Genomic DNA, 26,258 nt, shown 5'->3' on the forward strand with positions numbered 1-26,258 from the left:
CTTCCAAACGTGGATTGTCTTTCAAGAGTGTCAACATTATGTAGCCTTCACTCAGTTATTTCCCTTACTGTCAACATAGGATATTTTCCTTCAGCAACTAATGATATAGATGTCTGTGCATATACTCAATATCCAACTTATATGGCTCCAGAAACCGGGAGGCAGGCAGTTTTATTTCTCATAATATGACAATTTGAGTTAACACAATAGAGAAAGTTTCCTTTCTCTTGTTATAGACTTTAGGAGAATTCTTTTTCCCTTCTCCCCTCTTTTGTTTGATTGCCTCTGCTAATTTAGATTTTGATCCAGCACTCGTTCTGCGCTCAGAGCAGGGCGCGATAAATGAAATAAAGTCCTTGTTAAATCAATTATTGACAATGTTGTTTATGACTCAGCGGAGTCACTGCCAGTGTGATCATCAACATGAAGTTGGAATTTTTCCCTCAGATCTTTTGGAGCACCACTGTCTGTTGGCTACTGTTCTGTACGGTCATGGAATACACAGCCAGGTCTCTTACTACCTAGTAAGTCCACGAGAAGTTTTGCTTAGTTCCAGTTGGTGAAGGTGATACAGCTTTCCTTAGTATTGGATGTTATTTCTACTCCACGTTTATTATTTTTCGCTTTTTACACATTCCAGGCGTATTACTTTCTTCTCTTAAGTTATCTTTTATTGATCTGCAATTATCTGGATTATTCCATTCATATAGGGGTCATCAATACACACCAGAATCTTCGTCCTGATTGTCGCCGTCCAAGTGTCCTCAGAGTCGCACGATGCTGTAAGGGGTCCACCTCCCGATAACCCCTTGGTCTGATAGATATAAAACAGACACAGAAGGGTGATCAGGCGAGGGAAGGAAAGGAAGGGGACAGCTGGGAGGGAGATCTGAAAGAGAAAGAACAACATGCAATGGTTACATCAATCCCTATCTCTCTATCACCCCGTTCTTCCCTAACTCCCCCTTTTACCTGTAAAAGATAGAATGCTCTCGGGGAACAGGAGACTGGAATGACCTGATCGCAGGGCAACTGGAACCCTACAGACAAGATACCAATCAGCAGAGGTCGTATTATGCTTGCACCCCTCGTAAATCCCCTCAGCTAAAGGACCCACCATGAACTCTGGATTCTTCTCAGTACAGGGGGGAAGGACGTATGCCAGCAGTCACCTTTCCACCCCCTGTATGGAGTACAAATGAACACATAAAAATGCAGCAGGGCATATGAACAGGATACTTCTCCTGGTCGCCCCCACAGGTTTTCCAGACGAACCTCTGTCACACTGTTATACTACCAACAGGCAGTGTTCACGATATACAGGGACGACAATATACTTTCCCTGATGCGACTATACTCCACTGTATAGGAGGCCCACAACACCACTGTGAGAGTATCGCTTTCCGAAAGTTAATAAAGCCCTCCGCCCTATTATCTGTCAAGAGGCGGACTGGGGCAGCTGAGAGCAATGACCGGAGTGAACACCGGACCTAGGTGTTTGCGACCCCGCACGCCGTAGCTCGGCATCCAACGGGGCCACGGAAATTTAGGGCAGGGACAAACAAAGACAAGCTCCCCTTCGCGAGGAGTGCTGGACTTAACCCACACGGAAACTGGCGACCCCGCACGCCTTAACGCGGCATCCAACGGGGCCACTGTACTCGGACCCTGACAGACAAGGCGAACCTCGCCTTGTTACAGCAGAGACAACCAACGAATGCCTGAACAACAGAAGCCAGCAAAGAACCACAGTTTTGGTGCAGAGCACCCCTACCAGAACGCTGTTCTCCGCTTGTACTTCCGACCTGGATACAAAATAACCGGCACCTGACTGCAGCCGGATGTTTCCTTTTCTTCGCCGGAGCGTCCAGCGTGCTGACGTCACGCGCATCAGCACGCATTGCCTCATGGGAATGGTAGTTCCCGTCATGTCCGCCGACCGCGGTTGGTTCCCGCTCGGACTGGCAGTGCTCTCTGGCGCAACCTGTGGGCCACAACACTGATGATGGTCTTATAGATGTCTTCACAGCAAAGACCGAAACGTCGACATTTTGACCTATTTCTCGCCTCTGAAAGGAATTGTTCATTGTATTGTCAATGATGTCATACCTGTTAAATAAGTTGTGAAATGGGCAAGGGCATTAGTGTGTCATGTTAAAAGATCTGTATGAAAAAGTGTCTACTTCAGTCACCTTTGCTCTCATGTGTTTTACAATCTGTACCCTTTTTATGATCTTTTTTATAAATTTAAATCTGATTAAGTATACACCCGTGTTGAATTGTATATCTCTGTTGAATTTTGTTAATTTTTCTGTGTTTTATTTAGCCGGATAATTAGCAATTCAGTTTGACATTGGTTGTGAAGAAGCCACAATTAAGTGCTCCAGATAATTTATATTTTGAATTTATAAATCATTTAGATCTCAAAAAGAATCCGTTGAGGGCATCTTTACCTTAACTTTTAGAAAGTTGGCATTTTTCTTTCCCAAGCATTTGGTATCTGCTGCCTGTTCCTGGGTCACATGACTAGGGGATGTTGACATTTGGACTTTGTGTGTATATTCCAGGCAGTGAGATGAAGGGAAGCTTGATGGTGAGGAAAATGAGTTGTCACCTACTACACATGCACATTACCAAGGCCCTGCCTAAGAACTTTCACAAATGGGTTTTACAATAGTCTTTTGTGACAATTTGGGCCTAGTGCAAGGAGGCAGGGAATTCCAAGCACCTCTCGAAGGAGGGAACCTCTTGATGTTTCTCCTACTACAAAGTGGGCATCAGGTGTAAGCATTGGACCCTAGAGCCCAACTTTTCAGATAACGCCTGGAACAGTGGACTTTGTGAGGAAGAAGGACTGTCCAGCTGTGAAGTCTTCCCTACTGTCCTGCTTTGCTGCCCAAGGACTGCTGTTGCTGCACCAGGAGTCTTCTGATGTGAGCTGGCCTACTAAAATCAGCCTGCATGTGTGTCCCGGGACCCCAAGATCTCCAAGGGTCAGTCGGCTGACCTCCTGTTCTCAAGCCACAGGGACACAACAGGCTTCTTTGCTGTATGGATCCTCAACATAGGTCCACGCATGACCTTGACAGGTCTGTAAGTGTAAGATTGATTCAGCACAATTAATTTTTAGTCCAAAAACTGGCCCAGTGCCCCACAGCTCCTCGGAACTCTGACGCAGTACCAGGCTTTGCCTCATTGGCTGCACCCGCCAGAGCCAGAGTGATGCATCACGGTGCCGAGAACCAACCTAGCTTGATGCAGCTCTGCGCACCTTGACGCAAGTCCTCACTAGACTCAGTGGCTACACTTCAAAAAAACATCAAAGTTCAGTGGCTAGACCAGCACTGGCCTAGCGTGAGATACCTCGACCTCAGCGTTCATTTATCGCTACGCACGTTTCTGCTAGCTGCACTGGCCTCCTTGATGACAACACTAGACGTTCCTTCGCAAGTCCCTGTTGATGGTCACTGACTTTGCTGCACAATGCAACTTTGTGCATGGCTTCACGTCGCATGCTCTGCATTGAGGATTTGTTGACGTTGGCCAGCCAACTCAAAGCAAGGATTTTGCATCACTACACAACCAGTATTTAAGGTACTCTTGTTCAGCAGGCCTAACTGAGTCCCCCTAACTGGGCCACACTCCACTGCAGACAGCCTGAATTTGTGACTTTGTCCTGGACTGACGTAACCAAATAACCACATTTGGTGTTTTGTGATTTTTGACACTATATGCACTGAAAACTTTAAAACTCCTTTTGTACTGATTATAATTTTATTGTTTTGGTCCCAAATTATTTATTACATTTTACTCTATATTTTTCTAATGTGATGTGGAGTTTAACTTTATATTTATGTTTGAAATGTTACACACATACTTTACACATTGCCTCTAAGTTAAGCCTGACTGCTCTGTGCCAAGCTACAAGAGGGTTGAACACAGGTTAATTTGGGGTTTGCTTGCGACCTTCACCCTAATAGAAAATTGTGGGTGCTGCTTGGGTAGGGTTTGTGACTGGCATGAATACACTCTTCTGACAATGACTTGCAATTTCCTCTAGCGGGTAACTTTAATATTAGAAAGCTAGATTGCTTGAGGGAAAATATGAATGAGAGGAAACATTTACATTAACCTACACAGTTTGATGCATTGAATATATGGGATTGAATGGCCACAAAGATGGAGAGAAAGAAAATTAGAAGCAGTGAAGGGTTCATTTAGACAATGGTTGGAAGATAAGGGGTTTAATCAGAAGGGGGGAGGGTGTAGCCTTATGGCTAGCGTGGTCAACCTCAAAGCTGGGGAACTGGGTTCGAGTCTTGGCAATGACGCTCAACATCCTGTGATTCTGGTCAAATCTAATAATCTCCCTGTGCCTAACAAAAAAAATATATGAACGTGTCCATCTGTAACTAAACTGCTGCTCATGTAAAGCGCTCTGATACCTGATGTCTTGGGTTTAGTTCGCTATATATTAAACAAAAAAAACTAAATAGAAATGATGTTAGCGAGAGGGAGTGAGAGTTTTCCTGCGATCAGTTAAGAAAACAACAGACAACAAGACAACTGATAAGGGAGACAGAGAAACAAATTGGAGAGAACAGGATTCAGATGAGGAGGATCATCTTTTATATGACTTTGTGAATTTCAGACCTCCATCATATACAGATGGGACTCAGAGATAGTTGCAGGGGCCCACGGTATGGATATGGGTCCAGCCGGAGAAGGTACGAGTGTACAGGCACAGGGATTGACTGTGCTTGCAGTTCTGGGTGCATCAGTGAGTTTCCCACCTGAGAATCATTTGACAGCTTGGCCAATTACTCGCACAGACTCTAGTGTTGCCTCTCCAGTTTCAGATGAGAAGTCTACTGCAGTTTCTGCTGAGCCTCATGAAGAGAGAAATATTAATGATGAGCTTTTTAACACTGAATCAGCAGAAATTCTACATGAGCATTGAATAAAGTAGGTTGATGACATACAATGGAGATGAAATAAGATGTTTGATCAGAAAAGCAGTGAAGTATGCAAATGAAGCTCATGATAAACTTGAGGAATTTCTTGATTAATGCAAAGTCATTATTGGTAGAATTAGGAATTTGCTGAGAAATTACAAAATTGATTTGACAAATGATGAAATTAAAGAGTTGGACTTGGTGACTTTGCAAGCTCACATTAAAGATCTAGCTGAACAGATGAAGAAAGGAGGGGTTTGAAGAAGTACAGAGAAAGGTGGAAGAGGGTTAATGCAAAAAGGAATGCTACAGAGTCAGGAAAGATTACAAAGGGGTATGTTAGTGATTCCAAAGTGTAGGCAGGTTTAGAATTTAATTTGACAGAACTACATGGAAGGAATTATGTGTGTGTGCCTTGGACAAGAAATGATCTTTACTCTTTTACGGTGAATTTTCCAAAATATCGAGAGGAACGTGAGAAATAGTACAAAGAGGTTAATAGATTGACAACTATTATACATGACATCTTTGGTGTGGTATTGTCCCAAATCTTTAGCCTTCACTCCTTGATTTTTGCTGAACCCATTTGTTTGGCTTTAGGACTCTGCACACTTTACCAATGCTAACTGGTGCCAAAGTGCAGTTGTGCTCTTTCCTATAAACATTGTAAAATTGGACTACACCTAAGTGGCACATTTAGTCTACTTGTAGGTCCCTATTCAATGAGACTACATAATACTACTTGTACCCAGGGCTTATAAATGAAATGCTGCTTGTTGGCAGCAACATTCATTGTGCCACTCACTAAGGTAGGTTTTTAAAACATGTCTCAGGTCTGTCACTGCAGCCTGCCGTGCAATTCTTAACTGATATCTCAACCTGGTAGAATAAACCTTTAGCCAGGCCTGAACCTCTCTTTCTAGGATCATGTGCGTTTAAGTTTTACATGTCCTGAAAATGAAAAGCTCATAGGGCCTCATTTACAATACTTTGGCGCAAGGCAACGTAGCAAGCCTTCGTGCTGCGATGCAGTGCATCAAAAGATAAGGCAGGAATATGCCATATCTACAGATACAGTGCATTCCTGTCCTTTTCTCCTGTGCTAGCACACAATGGGCTGCCATTAGCTAACGCAGGCACCCTTTGCACCATGGAGAAAGGGTGTCTGAATTGTAGGGGTGATTGTTTTTGTGAAGAAAGGGAAACCTTCCTGCCCCAAAAAAATCACGCGTGGTGATTTCCTCTTTCTTTGGGTGCTCCACAATGCAGCACACATGGAAAAGATAAAATGAAGAGCAATAAATGACACATTCTCAGGTTTACAAAACCTTGTAAATCAAGGAATGCATTGGGTTTCATGGATGTTGCATGGGAACACCCACAGCAACACCCATGGAAAGCACCTGAGAGGGCAGAAATTCAATCCTGCTTGAGATACGTGTTAGGAGTGCGACATATTATTTAATGTTATTGATGAAATTAGATGGCAGAAGAAATGTGGACTAATTAATGTGCCTTTGTGATATTTACAAGATTTAATGTGAGTTTAACAAAGGATTTATAGAATTGTGGTAATTACGTATAATTGATGTAACATATTCATATAGGGTTTATTAGTGATTTGGAAACTGACACATTAAATGTATCTTGAATGTTGGTAAAATAATGATGTAGTTGGAATAATTGAATTAATGTAGTTTGATAAAAATGCTTATTGAAATTGCTAATTAATGTATAAAAATGTTAACCGTGAATCTTAACAAACATGATGCATTTATTATATTAGCTTAAGTCATAGGCCTGATTGCAGAACACATTTATTGGATGTTCACGTTCTGAATTGGTTCTTAGACTACGATGTGGGTTTTGTTGAACATTTGCATGCTTTCGTGCTTTATACTGCAGGTGGACAATGCTTCGTTAGTGAAGAGTAAGGCCATTGTTTCATTAGGTAGTTGAGGTATGAAGAAGCTAAAGTTGGCATAGTCTTGTGAAGATAAGGTGGAAGGAGGTACGTTTACATGGGAGAAGGAGAGGAGACCAAGGATGAATTGTTGTGAAGGAGTGTAAATGGAGAAAGCTGTGGAAGGAACCGACGTTATGGAAAAACCCGTGGTTGCACCTCTTGTGATAAAAGTTTGAGAAAAGTATTATAGGACATCTGTTGAAAGAGATTTGATATATGATTCATTGTAGAGAGCGTAAGGCATTTCATTCCATTTTGCCTTTTAGATAGAAAGTACCAGAGTGCTACATTGCTTTTCCTGTTAGTGGCTTTATGCTGCTTGACCCATTAGTTGGTAGAGTGACTTCTTGGGAAGGCTCTAAACACTGACACCTTTCCTTAACCTTTTGATCTAAATACTAAAATAAGAATCCCACTTTAGAGTAAGAGTAGGATTAGATAAAATCAAATTCTTTACTCCAACGAACTACTGATGCAGAGAATCTCCATTTTTGCTTCCTGAATACTTATATAGTAATTATAGAATTTTGGGTCCTTTCTTTGCTCTACAGAATGAAGTTCCTCCGAAGATTTGCCTTCCTCTGTTTCCTCTGTACTTTTATACCCTGATGCTGAGATTTGTGTACATCCATCTGTTTTAAAATTTGTAATACGTTTTGACTAACCTTCCTTTGGTATTCGACTTGAGTTATTATGTAGCCAAGCTGGTCACACTGAATATTGAATCTGATTTATTGAATTTTGTTTCCCCTTTACTGCTGCAAAAAAGGACCATTGAGTGTTCGTCAAAAGGGAATTCCTTTCACCCTTTTCACACAGAGTAATACATGAACGAGGGCCATATTTACAAGGCCATAAAAAGCCACGCAAGGTGGTTTTACCTGGCCTTGTAAATATGAGAGGCGCACTGCACCGCTGGTGCATCAACAAAAGTGATGCACCGGCTGTGCAATGGGCTTGTTAATAAGCCCCTAAAGTTGTTTTTCACTGTTGGAAGGTCTATCTCTCCCATAGACTAACACTGGGTTACCTTATTACATTTAATAGGTGCTAACTTCAGTTTGGGAGCCGATAAAGAAATTATGTTTACACTCAAATGAATTGTAATTTCAAATTATCTTTATTGGTGAAGTTGAATTTTAGATTGTATTTTTGAAAATCCCACTTATAGGAAGTCAGTATTTCCATGACTAAAGTTTCTGAGGCCTTTCTAGGAGTTTCCAACTGCCTGGGCCTGTTAATGGACCCCCATCAAGTTTGAGTGTTGGGCCCAGACAGTGAACCATTGGGTTCTGGATGCAGCTGGTAGATGGTCTTCCTCACAGGATGGCTGGGGAGGCAGTGTGCACTACCCTGATTACATTTCAAAAGACCTTGCCTGCAGCACACAAAAAGGAACCAGACACCGGGCATGCCATTCCCTTTGTCCCCTAGACAATTTGGAACCAGGACCAGGTGGAGGGGAAGAACTAACCAAATCCCATTTCTGGGGTAGTTCAAGAAATTCCCCCACACAAAGACTAGCACCAGGTTTAAAAAGAGGACATTCAGATCATTGTTGGACCTGTGGAAGATTCAGAAGAAGGACTTCCTTGTGCAAGAAGCACTGCCTTGCTGCTTGAAGCACAGCTTTGCTGTCAGAAGGAGGAAGATTGGAACTACTTGCCTTGATTTTACGCTACCCAGAGTTACTCCAAGGGTCAGTTGACTGACCTACTGTGTGACCTACTGGGACACAAGAAGCTTCCATAAACCACCCTGCAGCAGCCTAGCTGACCATCTGCAACTAGGCCTGCCTGGAACTGCTTGGACCTAACTGAGCCCTGATCCAGAAGACTTACCCCCAGATCCTGGACACTTGGATGGCATCAGTAAGAGCTTCTCCTGAAGTAAAGGGTTAAACTCCTGAATTTTGTACTCATTGCAACTTTGCACAGGCTGCTGTGTCAAAACTGCTGCCCGACTGACTGCCAACCCAAAGCTCCAGCGAGATTTGCTCTTCGTGCCAGCAGCAACCAAAGCAAAGATCAACCAATGCAAGACTCCAAGAATGACCAGCTCACCATGCTAAAGCAATGATCATCCATGATGCTCTACCTGCTTTCCATGCCAAAAGCCTCTTCCTCATGACCACCTTCAACGTGAACAGAACTCTTTGCACCTGACTTGAGAAGGTGACTGTGCAGCAGGACTAACCGGGTCCCTGTATCTAGCCCATACTCCTTTGCGGTAGGCCTGAACTTGTAACTAGTGTGAAAAGATAACCAAGGGTGGTGCTTTGTGCTTCTTGCTGTTATTTTCACACAAAAACAATCAATATCTCCCATTCTATTTTATACATTGCCCTTAAGTTAACCCTGACTGCTTTTGTACCAAGCTATTAGAGGGTTAATTTAGTGACTCTTGTGGTTCACAAGGATTGTGCTTGTTGCCTGAGTGGGACCACCACCTCCCTTAACCACTAACCCAATTCCTTACAACAAGAATTTCAAAAATGCTTTGGACTGAGTTGGACACACTGTTTGAAATTGTTATTCCTCGTGAATTATGGGGTAGGGTTGCTGTTGCTTTGTTGACTGAAGAAGTAGCTGCATTGCGGCCAATAATGCGCCATCTAAAGTAGTTGCTGATAACTGCAGAGCAGTGATAGACAATTTTGTAAAGGCGATTTCCAGAGAAAGAAATTAGTTGGGCAAATATCTTGAGTTCTACACAAGAGCAGGAAGAGTCAGTGCATGCTTAATATGAAAATCGTATGCAGAATTTTAAAAAACACAACAGAGTCGAATATCTTGAGAAAGATGTTTTATATCTGTTTTTGATATGGGTCTTCATCCTGAACTTAGCTTGCATATTCAGTGGAATGTGATGTGTTGGCAGACTAAGGGTATCAATGAGATTCTGAAGTATGCCAAATATTGTAGTGATTGATTTTATGTGAAGCAGAAAAGTATTAAGGAGAAGCCGTTGGTTGCACAGATAAAGCAATTTCAGAAACATTGGCAGGAATCTGATGATGGGTTCTACTTGGGTTTTATTTCTTCTGATAGTTTAGGAATAAGCGGAGTGCATCTGATGCAAGGTGTGAGAATGAAAAATGAGATAATGAAGATTCAAGCTTGTGGAACAGGAGAAGTGAATAATCCTGGAGTGAATGCAAATATGAGTTTCCTGAAGAAGAGCACTACTTGCATCTTTCTCTCACTCTTAGCCTTTACTTTATGCCTCTTTCTCTCACTTTTTGCCTTTGCTTCGTGCCACTTTCTTTCACTTTTTACCTCTGCTTTATGCTTCGTTCTCGCATGCTTTGCCTCTGCTTTGGGAAGTTTTCTTTCACTCTTTGCCTTTTGCTTTGTGCTACCTTTTTCACTCTTTGCCTTTGTGTTAGAATGGGGAACCTCTGGTTGGCACAGGTAGGTACTTGTGACAAGCAGTGGTCCCTTCTTCTATTCAGGGCGAGAGAATTACCCGTGCAGAACAACCCCTGCTCACCCTATAGGTAGTGTGGCGCGAGCAGTCAGGGCTAAACTTCAGGGCGCTGTCGGTTAAGCAGATATAATAACACACAGTAAATCACAACGATCCCCCACAAACGGACACCAGGCGTAAGTTGTATCAAAAATACGTATACTTTATATAAAGGATTCTTGGTTACGCAGGCATGTACAAGACCATAAATAACGGTTGCGAAATGGGAGCCACAAGATGATAATTAGGCACTGTTCTTTTCTTCAGTCACTTAGTCTATCACGAGCGCTTCGCAGTGCTCGGTTGGGTCGGTCCAGTCACGGTGATGCGCAGTGCACCCAGGGTACAGTTATACGGGGAAATCAGAACGTTGCGGACCCCGAGTCCGATAGGGAGTTCACTGTACCTGGGAACGTGCGATGTGCTTGGACGAGTCTTCGGGGGAGATGCAGGTTCTGCACCTCGAGGGTCTCCGGATCGAGAATCAGCGGGCGGCTTTCGGTAGACAGGTGCGGCCCCAGGCCTCCGGCACGGACTGTGCGGGAGGGTACTTCAGCGGGCGGCACGGTCAGACTCTGGCTGGGGGTGAAGCGGGGCGGCCGGATACGTTACGACGTACGGGCGACCGTCCGAGGCTGGGTTTCACTTCACAACTAGAAATCCGGCAGGAGGGCGAGAGGGCACCAAGCGCGCTCCAGTAGCAGGCAGGTGACAGGGAAGCGGGACGGCCAGACTCGATGGGTCCAGAGCGACTCAGGTAGAGCGGGGCTCTCGGCGAGTGGAGGCGGCCAGGCTTCTGGGTGTCACGGCCCTAGGAGGGATGCGAAGGTGCGCAGAGCACTCCGGCGGGAGAAAGCACACGGCTCGAATTCTCAGACGAGCGGAGACACGGTGAACCCACTGGTCCTGGGGTTCAGTTCAGGGGGCAAGCTCTTCTTCCAAGCCCTTGGAGATAGTTGAAGAACAAAGTGCAAAAGTCTCTTTCAGTCTTTTTCCTCTCCTTCCTCAGCAAGGCACCTACTGCAGGCCAATCCCTCAGGTCAGGGAAAGTTACTCCTCCTTCAGCTTCTTCCTGGTCCTTCTAGTCGGGCAGAGTTCCTTCGTGGTTCAATCTGGATCTGATTTCTTAGGAGCCAGGCTCCTACTTTTATACAGTGATTCTTTTGTTCTTTAGCGCCAGGGGGCCTGGGCCTGGCTCAGTCCAGTTCTGGAGTACTTTGTTTTGGTGACTCTGCTCTTTCCTTTCAGCAGCAGGGCAGAGACATCAGCCGCTCCACAGGGGGCGGAGCCGGCTTTGTGGTGGCAGAGCACAGGTCTATTCAAGAGTCAGGGTGCACTCCTCCCACCCATCCTGGTGCGATCTCTCTACCCACCACCTGGCAGCCAACCTGTCTCCTGGAATCCCCCAGCCCTGCTCCTGTACTGTTGCTAGGCAGAACCCACACCCACAGCAGAGGCGGACTGAGATGGTCAGGCACGCAAAGGCTACCTTTCTAAAAGTAGCATTTGCAAACCCAGGATATTAAAAGAACCTTTACTAAAAGATGTATTTTATTATCCCGAGTTCAGGCATACTAAACATGACTTTCTACCATGCTCTCTGAGTCCACTGGGGTCACAGCGTGTAGCGATCCCAGCAGCCCATTCTGGCCTACGGAGAGCAGGTAGCCTTCAATAGTGAAAAACGAAAATGGCTGTAATTCACTATTAAGACACGCCACACACATCAGGGCATGTCCTACCTTAGGCCTACAATGCACCCTGCGCTTGGGGTGACTAACATGTAGTTAAGGGGAAGGTTTAGGGACTGGCAAGTGGGGACACTTGCTCAGTCAGCGCGACGGTACCAGACCGCTCGCAGGTTCTGCAGTGGCAGATCCTAGACACATTTTACCCCGCTGCTTCGGTGGGTGGCACAATCAGTGCTGCAAGCCCACTAGCAGCATTTGGATATACAAGCCCTTGGCACCCCTGGTGCACTCTACAAGGGACTGACAGTAAGCCAAATATGCCAAACGTGGAAGTCGATTCACATAATACATTTTACCATAGGGAGCACTTGCACTGTGGCACTGGATGGCAGTGGCACAGTGCCCTGAGCAGCTAACACCAACTCAAAAACACATTGAGGCACAGACAAAAATGGAAGGGTGACCCACGCCAATGGTGCCAGGTCTAACACTTTGCTTTCTGCATCTTTCTCTCATTTGTTTCCATTGCTTGTGCCCCTTTCTCTCATTCTTTTACTTTGTACCTCTTTCTCTTACTCTTTTACTTTGTGCCTCTTTAATTTGGGCCTCCATCTTTTCCCCAGTCTCTCCAACACCATCCCATGCATTGCCTCCTCCCACCTCCCTACCTGCTCTCATGCATTTTCTTCCCACGTCTTCTTACCGCCCGCTTGGCCCCACCCACTGCCCCCAGCACTCCCCCCAAGAACTACTTAATGGTGGCTGATTCACATCAAAGGCAAGCCCAATTGCTCCAGTCTATGTGTGGACTATGCCCAGCACCACAACCCCTGGTCGGATCACCCACTGCTGCTACTCTGCAGCGTCCATTTACACACCCAACCCTGGGCACCTCAACATCCCCTCCTACTGCATTGCACTTCACTGCATGGTGGAACTTTTCCACTCTTATCTCTCCTTTACTGCTCCGATTGAGGGACGATGGGTCTGCCATGGACCTCCCTTCCACGGGGTGAGGTACATGTGACTAGGCTGCCTGTAGAGCCAAGGTGGCTCCTATAGTATTTGCCATTGTGCACATTACATGTTGGTCTTTGCAGATTCTAAGACTCTATCCACTAATGAGCTTTGTGTGGCTCCTGTCCCTGAGAGGCCTTCCACACAGCACTAATGTGCTGATTTTAATATCTTTTATGGGCTCCTGGTTGACTCTCAGTTTGCAGTTTTAGAGGTGATGACTCGCTATGGCTCTACTTGCTTAACCTCTTCGATGCTCATGACGGAATGGTTCCGTCATGAGCATCGGTGCCCCTGTGCTCATGACGGAACCATTCTGTCATGAGGCCAGGGACACGAAATCCCTCTGCTGCAGACAGCAGAGGGATTTCTATTTAATCCCTTTGACCTTGGGTGCTGGGGAAGAGCTTCCCCAGCTCCTGAGGCCCCCTCCCTGGTTTCTGTGCAATGAAGATCAGCGCGCACGTCTCGCTGTCTTCATTGCACAGAAACCGAAACTGAAATGAGCCTTTAAGCTCATTTCAGTTTCACTTTCTATGTGCTCAGGGGGCTATCTCAGCCCCCCGGGCACATAGAAAGACAGGAGAGGTATCATTGGAAAGGGGAGAATCTCCACCTTACAATGGTACACCTCCCCAGTGGATCGCTGCATGGGGATCGCCCCAGGAGGGCGATCCCCAAGCAGGGATCCACCCACTAGACACCAGGGAGGGGGGCAAGGGCTTTTGCTCCCCTCAAATATTTTGTGTGTCATTTAGTCTTTTTGCCCCCCCTGGGGGGCAGATGGGGCAGTAGCCCCCAATCTGCCCCCCCGGGGGGGCGAAAAGCCCACTAGACACCAGGGATATTTACTTTGCCCGCATAATTTATTAGGGTGGGGGCTGCCCATAAAGGGCATGTCCATTCCCCCAACCCGCAAAATGTACAGCCTTTATGCCCCTCCTGGGGGGCAGTTGGGGGCAGTAGCCCCTAATCTGCCCCCCCCCGGGGGCCTGAAAGGCCACTATACGCCAGGGATTTTTTTACTTATAATTTGTGGTGGGGGCTGCCCAATATGGGCATGCCCATGCCCCCAGCCACCCCCGCAAAAATGACAGCCTTAGCCCCAAATCTGCCCCCCCGAGGGGAGGCAAAAAGCCCTGTAGACGCCAGGGATTTTTTAGGCAAATTATAATTAGGGTGGAGGCATTGGCATGCCTGTTTTGGGCAGCCCCCACCCTAATTAAAATTTGCCCAAAAAACTCCCTGGTGTCTTGTGGACTTTCTGCCCCCCCCTGGCAGGCAGATGGGGGCATTAGCCCCCAATCTGCCCCGCCAGGGGGGGCAAAAGCCCAGAAGACACCAGGGATTTTTTGGGGGCAAATTTGAATTAGGGGGCTCCCAAAACAGGCATGCCCATGCCCCCACCCCATCCACAAAACTAACAGCCTTCCTGCCCCCCCAGGGGGGGAAGATGGGGCAGCAGCCCCCAATCTGCCCCCCCGGGGGGGGGGAAAGCCCCCTAGATGCAGGGATTTTTTTGGCAACTCTTAATTAGGGTGGGGGCATTGGTATGCCCGTTTTGGGCAGCCCCTACCCTAATTAAAATGTGCCCAAAAAACTCCTTGGCGTCTAGTGGACTTTCTGCCCCCCCCTGGGGGTCAGATGGGGGCATCAGCCCCCAATCTTCCCTGCCAGGGGGTAAAAAACCCACTAGAAGCCAGGGATTTTTTGGGGGCAAATTTGTATTAGGGTGGGGGGGTCCCAAAATGGGCATGCCTATGCCTCCCACCCCTGCAAAAATTACAGCCTTCCTGCCCCCCTGGGGGGCAGATGGGGCAGTAGCCCCCAATCTGCCCCACCGGGGGCAAATCGCCCACTAGACGCCAGGGATTTTTTTGGGCAAATTTTAATTAGGGTGGGGCATTGGCATGCCCATTTTGGGCAGCCCCCACCCTAATTAAAATTTGCCCCAAAAACTCCCTGGCATCTAGTGCACTTTCTGCCTCCCCCGGGGGGCCGATGGGGGCACCAGCCCCCAATCTGCCCTGCCGGGGGCCAAAAGGCCCACTAGACGCCAGGGATTATTTTGGGGCAAATTTGAATTAGGGTGGGGGTTGCCCAAAACTGACATGCCCATGCCCCCACCCCCTCTCTGCAAAAATTACAGCCTTCCTGCCCCCCGTGGGGGACAGATGGGGCAGTAGTCCCCAATCTGCCTCCCTGGGGGGAAAAAAGCCCATTAGATGCCAGGGATTTTTTTGGGCAAAATTTTATTAGGGTGGGGGCATTGACATGCCCGTTTTGGACAGCCCCCACCCTAATTAAAATTTGCCCCAAAAACTCCCTGGCGTCTAGTGGACTTTCTACCTCCCCTGGGGGGAAGATGGGGGCATCTGCCCTGCTGGGGGGGCAAAAAGCCCACTAGACCCAGGGATTATTTTGGGGCAAATTTGAATTAGGGTGGGGGTTGCCCAAAACGGACATGCCGATGCCCCCACCCCCTCCCTGCAGAGGTTACAGCCTTCCTGCCCCCTGTGGGGGACAGATGCCCCCAATATGCCCCCCCCCGGGGGGCAAAAAGCCCACTAGACGCCAGGGATTTTTTGGGGCAAATTTTTGGGGGCATTGGCATGCCTGTTTTGGGCAACCCCCACCCTAATTAAATTTTACCCAAAAAACCCACACATTTCTGAACACTAGACACCTGGGGGCTGCCAGGGAGGTATGGCTTGTGTGGATCCCCCAATGTTTCCTTACCCAGAATCCCCTGCAAACCTCAATTTTAGCTGAAAAAACTATTTTTTTCACACATTTTTGTGAGAAAGTTGTGGAATCACTGGGCTCACACAAACTTACCGCCACCCAGCATTCCCCCTGGTCTCCCGGTAAAAATGGTACCTCACTTGTGTGGGAGGCCCAAGTACCCGTGACAGGCAAGGGCCCAAAACATAGTGAGGTGACATCAAAATTGCCTATCTCAAAACCACCTGGTTTTGCAGGGGGGGTCACCTGGGTTTTTGGCCCCGTGCTCGGCGGCCATCTAGGGCATACCTACCAAACCTACACACATTTCTGAAAACTAGACACCCAGGGGCTTCCAGGGAGGTATGGCTTGCGTGGATCCCCCAATGTTTCCTTACCCAGAATCCCCTGCAAACCTCAATTTTAGCTGAAAACAATCACTTTTTTCACATATTTTTGTGTGGCAATTTTGATGTCGCCTCACTACGTTTTGGGCCCTTGCCTGTCACGGTGAGGCACCATTTTTATCGGGAGACCTGGGGGAATGCTGGGTGGTGGGAAATTTGTGTGAGCCCAGTGATGCCACAACTTTCCCACACAAAAATGTGTGAAAAAAGTGATTTTTTAAGCTAAAATTGAGGTTTGCAGGGGATTCTGGGTAAGGAAACGTTGGAGGATCCATGCAAGCCATACCTCCCTGGAAGCCCCCGGGTGTTTAGTTTTCAGAAATGTGTAGGTTTGGTACGTTTCCCTAGATGGCCGCCGAGCACGGGGCCAAAAACCCAGGTGACCCCCCTTGCAAAACCAGGTGGTTTTGAGATAGGCAATTTTGATGTCGCCTCACTACGTTTTGGGCCCTTCCCTGTCGCGGGTACTTGGGCCTCCCACACAAGTGAGGCATCATTTTTATCGGGAGACCTGGGGGAATGCTGGGTGGTGGGAAATTTGTGTGAGCCAGGTGATGCCACAACTTTCCCACACAAAAATGTGGTATCCCTAGATGGCGGCCCAGCACGGGGCCAAAAACCCATGAGACCCCCCTTGCAAAACCTAGGTGCCGGCAGAGCTAGGGTTCACAAACTACAGCTAGGCACTTTGCCAAAAAAGGGTCATTTTTCACGGCAGAATTTAGGTGTGACCACGTTGTGTTTTGCACTGTTTCCTGTCGCGGGCACTAGGCCGACCTGCACAAGTGAGGTACTATTTTTCTCGTATGACTTTGGGGAATGCGGGGTGCATGGAAATTTGTGGATCCACGCAGATTCCAGAACTTTCCACCCCAGAAATGTGGGAAAAATGTGTTTTTTTTGGACAAGTTTTTTAGGTTTGCAAGGGATTCTGGGTAACAGACCCTGGTGGAAGGCAGTCAAGCCACCCCATCTTGCATTCCCCTGGGTGTCTAGTTTTCAAAGATGTATAGGTTAGCTAGGTTTCCCAAGGTGCCGGCAGAGCTAGGGTTCAAAAACTATTGCTAGGCACTTTGCCAAAAAAGGGTCACGTTTCACTGCGAAATTGAGGTGTGACCACGTTGCGTTTTGCGCCGTTTACTGTCACGGGCACTAGGTTGACCCGCACAAGTGAGGTACCATTTTTCCCGTAAGACTTTGGGGAGCGCGGGGTGGGTGGAAATTTGTGGATCCACGCAGATTCCAGAACTTTCCACCACAGAAATGTGCGGCAAATGTGTTTTTTTTGACAATTGTTTAGGTTTGCAAGGGATTCTGGGTAACAAACACTGGTGGGAGGCAGTCAAGTCTCCCCATCCTGGAGTGCCCCGGGTGTCTAGTTTTCAAAAATGTACAGTTTTGCTAGGTTTCCCAAGGTGCCAGCAGAGCTAGGGTTCAAAAACTACAGCTAGGCACTTTGCCAAAAAGGGTCACTTTTCACTGCGAAATTGAGGTGTGACCACATTGTGTTTGGCGCCATTTCCTGTCGCGGGCACTCGGCCGACCCGCACAAGTGAGGCACCATTTTTCTCGTAAGACTTTGGGGAACGCGGGGTGGGTGGAAATTTGTGGATCCACGCAGATTCCAGAACTTTCCACCACAGAAATGTGCGGAAAATGTGGTTTTTTTGACAATTGTTTAGGTTTGCAAGGGATTCTGGGTAACAGACCCTGGTGGGAGGCAGTCAAGTCACCCAATTTTGGATTCCCCTTGATGTCTAGTTTTCAAAAATGTATAGGTTAGCTAGGTTTCCCAAGGTGCCGGCAGAGCTAGGGTTCAAAAACTACTGCTAGGCACTTTGCCAAAAAAGGGTCACGTTTCACTGCGAAATTGAGGTGTGACCACGTTGCGTTTGGCGCCGTTTCCTGTCACGGGCACTAGGCTGACCCGCACAAGTGAGGTACCATTTTTCTCGTAAGACTTTGGGGAACGCGGGGTGAGTGGAAATTTGTGGATCCACGCAGCTTCCAGTACTTTCCACCACAGAAATGTGCGGAAAATGTGTTTTTTTGAACAATTGTTTAGGTTTGCAAGGGATTCTGGGTAACAAACCCTGGTGGGAGGCAGTCAAGTCTCCCCATCCTGGATTGCCCCTGGTGTCTAGTTTTCAAAAATGTATAGTTTTGCTAGGTTTCCCAAGGTGCCGGCAGAGCTAGGGTTCAAAAACTACTGCTAGGCACTTTGCCAAAAAAGGGTCACGTTTCACTGAGAAATTGAGGTGTGACCACGTTGCGTTTGGCGCCGTTTACTGTCACGGGCACTAGGTTGACCCGCACAAGTGAGGTACCATTTTTCCCGTAAGACTTTGGGGAATGCGGGGTGGGTGGAAAATTATGGATCCACGCAGATTCCAGAACTTTTCACCACAGAAATGTGGAGAAAATGTGTTGTTTTGGACAATTTTTTAGGTTTGCAAGGGATTCTTGGTAACAAACCCTGGTGGGAGGCAGTCAAGTCTCCCCATCCTGGATTGCCCCGGGTGTCTAGTTTTCAAAAATGTATAGTTTTGCTAGGTTTCCCAAGGTGCCGGCAGAGCTAGGGTTAAAAAACTACAGCTAGGCACTTTGTCAAAAAAGGGTCACTTTTCACTGCGAAATTGAGGTGTGACCACGTTGTGTTTGGTGCCATTTCCTGTCGCGGGCACTCGGCCGACCCGCACAAGTGAGGTACCATTTTTCTCGTAAGACTTTGGGGAACGCGGGGTGGGTGGAAATTTGTGGATCCACGCAGATTCCAGAACTTTCCACCACAGAAATGTGCGGAAAATGTGGGTTTTTTGACAATTGTTTAGGTTTGCAAGGGATTCTGGGTAACAGACCCTGGTGGGAGGCAGTCAAGTCACCCAATTCTGGATTCCCCTTGATGTCTAGTTTTCAAAAATGTATAGGTTTGCTAGGTTTCCCTAGGTGCCGGCAGAGCTATGGTTCAAAAACTACAGCTAGGCACTTTGCCAAAAAAGGGTCATTTTTCCACTGCGAAATTGAGGTGTGACCACGTTGCGTTTTGCGCCGTTTCCTGTTGCGGGCACTAGGCCGACCCACACAAGTGAGGTACCATTTTTCTCTGAAGACTTTGAGGAATGCGGGGTGGGTGGAAAATTGTGGATCCACGCAGATTCCAGAACTTTCCACCACAGAAATGTGGAGAAAATGTGTTTTTTTGGACAATTTTTTAGGTTTGCAAAGGATTCTGGGTAACAAACCCTGGTGGGAGGCAATCAAGTCTCCCCATCTTGGATTCCCCTGGGTGTGTAGTTTTCAAAAATGTATATGTTTGCTAAGTTTCCCTAGGTGCCGGCAGAGCTAAGGTTCAAAAACTACAGCTAGGCACTTTGCCAAAAAAGGGTCATGTTTCCCTGCGAAATTGAGGTGTGACCACGTTGCGTTTTGCACCGTTTCCTGTCGCGGGCACTCGGCCAACCCACACAAGTGAGGTACCATTTTTCTCGGAAGACTTTGAGGAATGTGGGATGGGTGGAAATTAGTGGATCCACGCAGATTCCAGAACTTTCCACCACAGAAATGTGGGGAAAATGTGTTTTTTTCACAATTGTTTAGGTTTGCAAGGGATTGTGGGTAACAGAACCTGGTGTGAGGCAGCTAAGTCACCCCATCCTGGGTTCCCCTGGGTGTCTAGTTTTCAAAAATGTATAGGTTTGCTCGGTTTCCCTAGGTCCCGGCAGACCTATGGTTAAAAAACTACAGCTAGGAACTTTGCAAAAAAAGGGTAATTTTTCACTGTGAAATTGAGGTGTGACCACGTTGCGTTTTGCGCCATTTCCTGTTGTGCACACTAGGCCGACCCACACAAGTGAGATACCATTTTTCTCGTAAGACTTTGGGGAACGCGGGGTGGGTGGAAATTTGTAGATCCACGCAGATTCCAGAACTTTCCACCACAGAAATGTGGGGATAATGTGCATTTTTTGTCAATTTTTTAGGTTTGCAAGAGATTGTGGGTAACAGAACCTGGTGGGAGGCAGCCAAGTCACCACATCCTGGATTCCCCTAGGTGTCTAGTTTTAAAAAATATATCGGTTTGCTAGGTTTTCCTAGGTGCCGGCAGAGCTAGGGTTCAAGAACTACAGCTAAGCACTTTGCCAAGAAAGGGTAATTTTTCACTGCGAAATTGAGGTGTGTCCACGTTGCGTTTTGCGTCGTTTCCTGTCGCGGGCACTAGGCCAACCCACACAAGTGAGGTACCATTTTTTGTGGAAGACTTTGGAGAACACAGTGTGGGTGGAAATTTGTGGATCCACGCAGATTCCAGAACTTTCCACCAAAGAAATGTGGGGTAAATGGATTTTTTTGGACAATTTTTTAGGTTTGAAAGGGATTCTGGGTAACAGAACCTGGTGGGAGGCAGTCAAGTCACCCTATCCTGGATTCCCCTGGGTGTCTAGTTTTCAAAAATGTATAGGTTTGCTAGCTTTCCCTAGGTGCCGGCAGAGCTAGTGTTCAAATACTACAGCTAGACACTTTGCAAAAAAGGTTAAATTTTCATTGTGAAAATGTGGTGTGTTCACGTTGGGTTTTGAGCCATTTCCTGTCGTGGGCACTATGCCTACCCACACAAGGGAGGTACCATCTTTATCGGGAGACTTAGGGTACTTCAGATTTGTAAAGCAACTGTTATTACCTATTGATTTTTGATGCATTTCTGCCTTCCAAATGAAAGACATTGTGTAAACAAAAAGTCATTTTGAAAAATGGCCGATAATTCTCATGCTAGTATGAGTATTCCCAATTTCGAAAATGTGCAAATATGTACTGTTTCTAAACTCTATAATTTGTTCCCATTTCTGAAATACATAGGTGTCTTTCATACCGATTTTTCCATGTATACATTTTCCCACAATAATTGCTATATACCCGGAACATAATAAAAAACCATTGCAAATTGCTGCTCAGTTTTTGACTCTGGGTTCGTCGGGTTCTTGGTGAACCTACAAGTCCTATATATCCTCACAACCAGTAAGGTCCAGCGGATGTAACAGTATATTGCTTTCAAAGAGCTGTCATAATTAGAAGAAGTTACAGGTTAAAAGGTTGACACAAAAGGCTGTTTTCTTCAACTAATTTTCAATTTTTCCTATATTTAACTGTTAGTTTCAATAAAGAAACCTTGATTGATCTACACAAATGACCCCTTGCTGAATTCAGAATTTTGTCTACTTTTCATAAATGTATAGCTTTCCCGGATCCATTATTGCTTTCACACCCATTTCTACCATTAACTGGAAGGAGGTTGAAAGCACAAAAAATAGCAAAAATAGGCTATGTCCCAGAAAAATGCCAAAACTGTGTAAAAAATGTTGGTTTTCTGACAAAAGTCTTTCATTCCCTAAAAGCTGGGAAAATGGTGATTTCAGCCCCACAAACCCTTTTTTGGATACCATTTGCAGAGAAAAACCCAGACGCTTTCATTTGCAGCCCGTTTTTCCCATTTTTCACAAAAAAACTAAATTTTGCTGTATTTTGGCTAATTTCTGGGACCCTTCCAGGGGAATCCACAAACCCTGGGTACCTTTAGAATCCCCATGATATTGGAAGAAAAGGACGCAAAGTTGGCGTGGATACTTTATGTGGTCAATAAGTTACAGGGGCCTAAGCGCGCACTACCCCAAACAGCCCAAAAAAGGCTTATCACAGAGGGGGGGGGGGAGGCCTAGCAGCGAAGGGGTTAAATTGTATCCTTAATATGCTTGAAAGATTTGTTTGTATGAAAAGTAGTGTTTGTGGTTATATTACAAGCCTACATACAATTTGTTTTACAAAGAAGGAAAGAATTTTCAGGAGGCATAACATAAGCCCTTTTGGTTTATGTTCGCTGACTATCAGTCTCAAAAGGTGGCTGGGCCTACGTGTATGAGTTGCAGACTTTTTGTAAATGTTGGCACTAGAGTGTACAGAATGTGTCATTCACAAAATAAATCTACAAGTTGGCTCTTGTTCGAGCAAATATAATTTTGTTAGCAGTGACAAATATCTATTTCAGTTATTAAAGCATTTGTAGTTACGGTATCAACAAAGGTGCATGGCAGGGATCAAGACACTATTTTGTAATCCTTTGATGTTGTCTTATGAAGGGCCTTGGAAGATTTTCTTAAGTTAGACGATGGTGAGACTGTGCCTGCTTGTAATTCTTACCTCTTTATAATGAATTTTTCTGAATATTAAAATAGTGATACTACACTGCACATAGGCATTTTCAAGATTTATTTTCTGCCAGTTTCAGAAATACCAATTTAGCTAGCTACCTGTTACTTTTGCTAAGAAACTTTTAACAGAGGCTAGGACACACCTACCAACGGAGTAGCAGGTGCTGTGGACCAGAGGTGTGAGAGGCTCTCACGCCAGGGCCATTAGGAGCTGCAAATTGAGATACTCACGCACTAATTTGGTGCCCTCTGCATTTTTCTGAGTCACACTCTATCTTTATTGTCTGCCTGAAATTTTAATATTGGTTAGCCTCATTTGCTCGCGAAGGAAATTATTTTTAAAATGTTCTGATTTGGTTTTAAAATATTGATAAAACGTCTCTGATTTAAAACAAAATACCGCATTGCTCCACTCACCACGGCTCCAACTGGGGTGGACACTTCTGGGCGCCATTTTGGGTTGGTCGCACTCTAGTTGTTTAGGGGGATTCTTATAAAGATGCGCACCGAAGGCGTGCCTAAGGCAAGCCCGTCTGCGCCCGTCAGCATCCCGGAAGCAACCAGCACCCGCCACGCTGCCCGCTTCAAACCACAGCTGCAAGTGGGCTGCCGATCTTATAGCCGCGATAATCTAATAGCATTTCTCTCCGGGGTAAGTGTGAACATCATTGGAAGGTTCTGGACAACATTCACAGGAATTGCGGTATCTTCAACTTTAGCTTTTGTACTGATTTGGAAATTGGCTCCCAACCCACTGTCCCCCCTACAGCCACTCGGAAAGGACACTGAATTCGGGCGGGTCTAATTAATTCCCACTCGCTAGTGAAACACGTTTCCAATATATATATAGATGAGCAGCTAGATCTACTCTTTGTAACGGAAACTTGGCTTAATGAGTTCTCTAACCCATTTATTGAATTGGCCATACCTAGGGGGTATAAAATAGCCGGGGAAGACAGCAAAGTGGGGAGAGGTGGGGGAATAGCTATGGTGGTGAGAGAGGCGTGGGTTTTCAACCGAGAGGAGTCCCAAGCGATTGGTGATGGTGAGGTTTCCATCGTCATATCGCCTCACTTTACACTGGATGGCACACTGGTGTTGTCAGGATTGGTCAGACTGACTGACTCTATGACTCTAATACTAAACACGCAGGCCCCACTTTCAAAATTAAGCAGGGTCACACTTTTGTGCACTCACCCCTTTGTTGGAGCCACAGGGTTGCAAGGCTATTCTCTGAAGATTAATTAGCCCCAATAATGCTCACTAATATTACTCCCAACATGGAGGTCACTGGTTTCAGATCAGCGTTCTAGTGTTTCCCATTATTTCCTCCTGAGTTTGTGCTCAGCGCACTTCAACTGTCTTTTTTCCAGTGAAGAGACAAGTTTCCCTTCAGCGCTCTGTGAAGTTCCGGTAATCCAGTCAGCAAGGTGTCCTCACACTCGCAATCTTCAGGTTTTCTCTAGCGAGGATACCCGCTCGCTTTTCTGTGAAAGCAGGTATAGTTTCATGCCATAGTTTCCAGTGCTGTTCCTGTTTCCGGAGGCAGCACCATCAATGCAGGTATTGCCGTCTTGTGAATTGAGTCTCCAGTCCTTGGAAAATTGGTTTGAAATATCAGCAGCACTAGTCTTGTTAATTAAAGGCTGCAATTCCGTTTTCACATTTGACGACATTTTTGACTGAACTCAGATGACTTTTGAACTCATCCAAAATACGCTACTAACTCTTGCTTGCTCAGACTGTAGAGCTAACCATCTAATTGTGCAGTCAGAGTAAAAGACATTATCAAGGAATTACAAGACAACTTATTTCACCAGCTAATCTTCATTTTGATTCTACAAGTAAATACAAATATATATATATATTTTTACTTACCAACAGTTCCAGCTGCATCTTCTAAAACTGGCTGAGATTTATGTCTGAATAGAAATTGAGTTGAGTTGGATTTTCATTTTGAGTTGCATCCATCCTGCGAACAGAAGGAATAAGTTATTATAATTTGCTTGGCAAACAAAATCAACCCAACATAAACATTTCTGCATAGAGAGAGGCTAATCCCACACACACATTAAGGTAATTAGGGTGAAGTAGGAAAATATTATAGGGGTCACTTAGGAGTCCAGAACTGTAGTAATTCTTTGCTTATCGTTACAGGTGCAAGTTATTCCAGTGACGATACCAGTGTGGCAGTCTCTCTTTCATTCCCATTCCCCTTTCCCCCTCGTTTCTGGAATCAGAGAGTCTTCGGGTCCTTGGGGAGTTGGGAAATATTCAGCGAGAACGGACTTCAGCCATTCAGCTCCTGTGGAGGCACTAGTTCAGGTACTAAGTTCGACAGGTGTACAGACCCCCCTGGCCCTGCCTTTCTAAAAGCTGTGGATGAGGAAATTGTCCCCAGGGCTCTGCGCTTCTCAAAATTTCTCCTCCTTGGTGATTTTAATATTCATTGGGATCGAGGGGAGGCAAGCAATACGAGGGACTTATGAGACTCGCTTAACCTGGCCCAGCTCGCTCATTGGATTAACTGTCCGTCCCATAGTGGGGGGCACATTTTAGACCTGATTTGTACCAATTTTCTGCTTAATATCAAAGAACCCATTCAAACATCCCGGTCGGATCATTATCTGATCCAATTTTCTTGGACTATTTAGATGCCGGACTTTATTAAGGACCATCTCCAAAGCAGACATTCTCCAAGAATTGACCCTTCGGCTCTGAGTAGGGTTCTGGCAGATACAAGCCCCTCAGCGGCCACAAATTTGGAGGGAGCGCTAGAGAGTTTTGTTAATTGGATTTCTCAGGCAGTGGGATACTTATCTCCGTCTCTCGCCAATAAACACGTTAGAAGCACCCCTTCTAAACCCTGGTATACCAGCAAGCTTAAGGAGATAAAACAACTTTGTAAAAAACTAGAATGTAGCTGGAGATTGGCCTACTGCCCCCTGGCCAAAACTGCGCTAAGGAAGGCCCAGAGACACTACTATGCTGCAATTAGGGTGGCCAAAAGCAGCTACTATACAAAACGGATCGCTATGTCCAAAAACAACTCGAAGGAAATTTTCTCTATTGTGCAGAGCTTTTTGGCCCCTGAAGCTGAACGCAGTGCCCTGCCAGCCTCAGTGGCCTGGTGCGAAAGGCTGTCCTGCTTTTTTATTGACAAGATTCATGCGATTCAGGACAACTTTGGGTTTAGCTCACCTGACCAGGAAATAGTTTCCTATGGTAATGGTACAGGGTCCAATTCTCAGGTGTCCCCCCTGGTGGAGTTCTCTCCCATCAGCCTGCTTGACTCTTTATCGATCTTGAAATCCTTGAAATCTGGATCCCCTGCAGATCCCTGTCGAGCAAGATTGCTAGCAGCAGCCGCGGAGGTGTTTAATTCTGAAGTCAATACCATCATTAACATGTCACTTCAGACTGCCACAACTCAGCTTGAGTGGAAGCAGGCCAAACTGCTACCCCTAATATAAAAGCCCTCCCTTGACCCTAATTTACCAGCCAGCTATCGTCCTATATCTCTCCTTCCGGCCGTGGCTAAGGTGTGCAAAAAAGCAGTCTATTAGCATCTGGCCACCTTTGTGGAGACATCTGGAGCCCACCACACAGCTCAATCGGGATTTAGGGCAACGTATAGTACGGAGACTGCCTTGATCGAAATATCAGAGGTGATTAGAGAGTGCCTGGATTCTGGTGGTAGAGCGGCCCTCATTCTGTTGGACCTCTCCACCGCGTTCGATACGGTGCCTCACCAGCAATTACTCTCCCTTTTCCAACCCTTGGCATTTCCGTCTTGGCTTGTGGTTGGATTCAATCATTTCTGGAGGATC

The sequence above is a fragment of the Triturus cristatus genome, chromosome 11 (genome assembly GCF_964204655.1).
Source record: "Triturus cristatus chromosome 11, aTriCri1.1, whole genome shotgun sequence".
Taxonomy (NCBI): domain Eukaryota; kingdom Metazoa; phylum Chordata; class Amphibia; order Caudata; family Salamandridae; genus Triturus; species Triturus cristatus.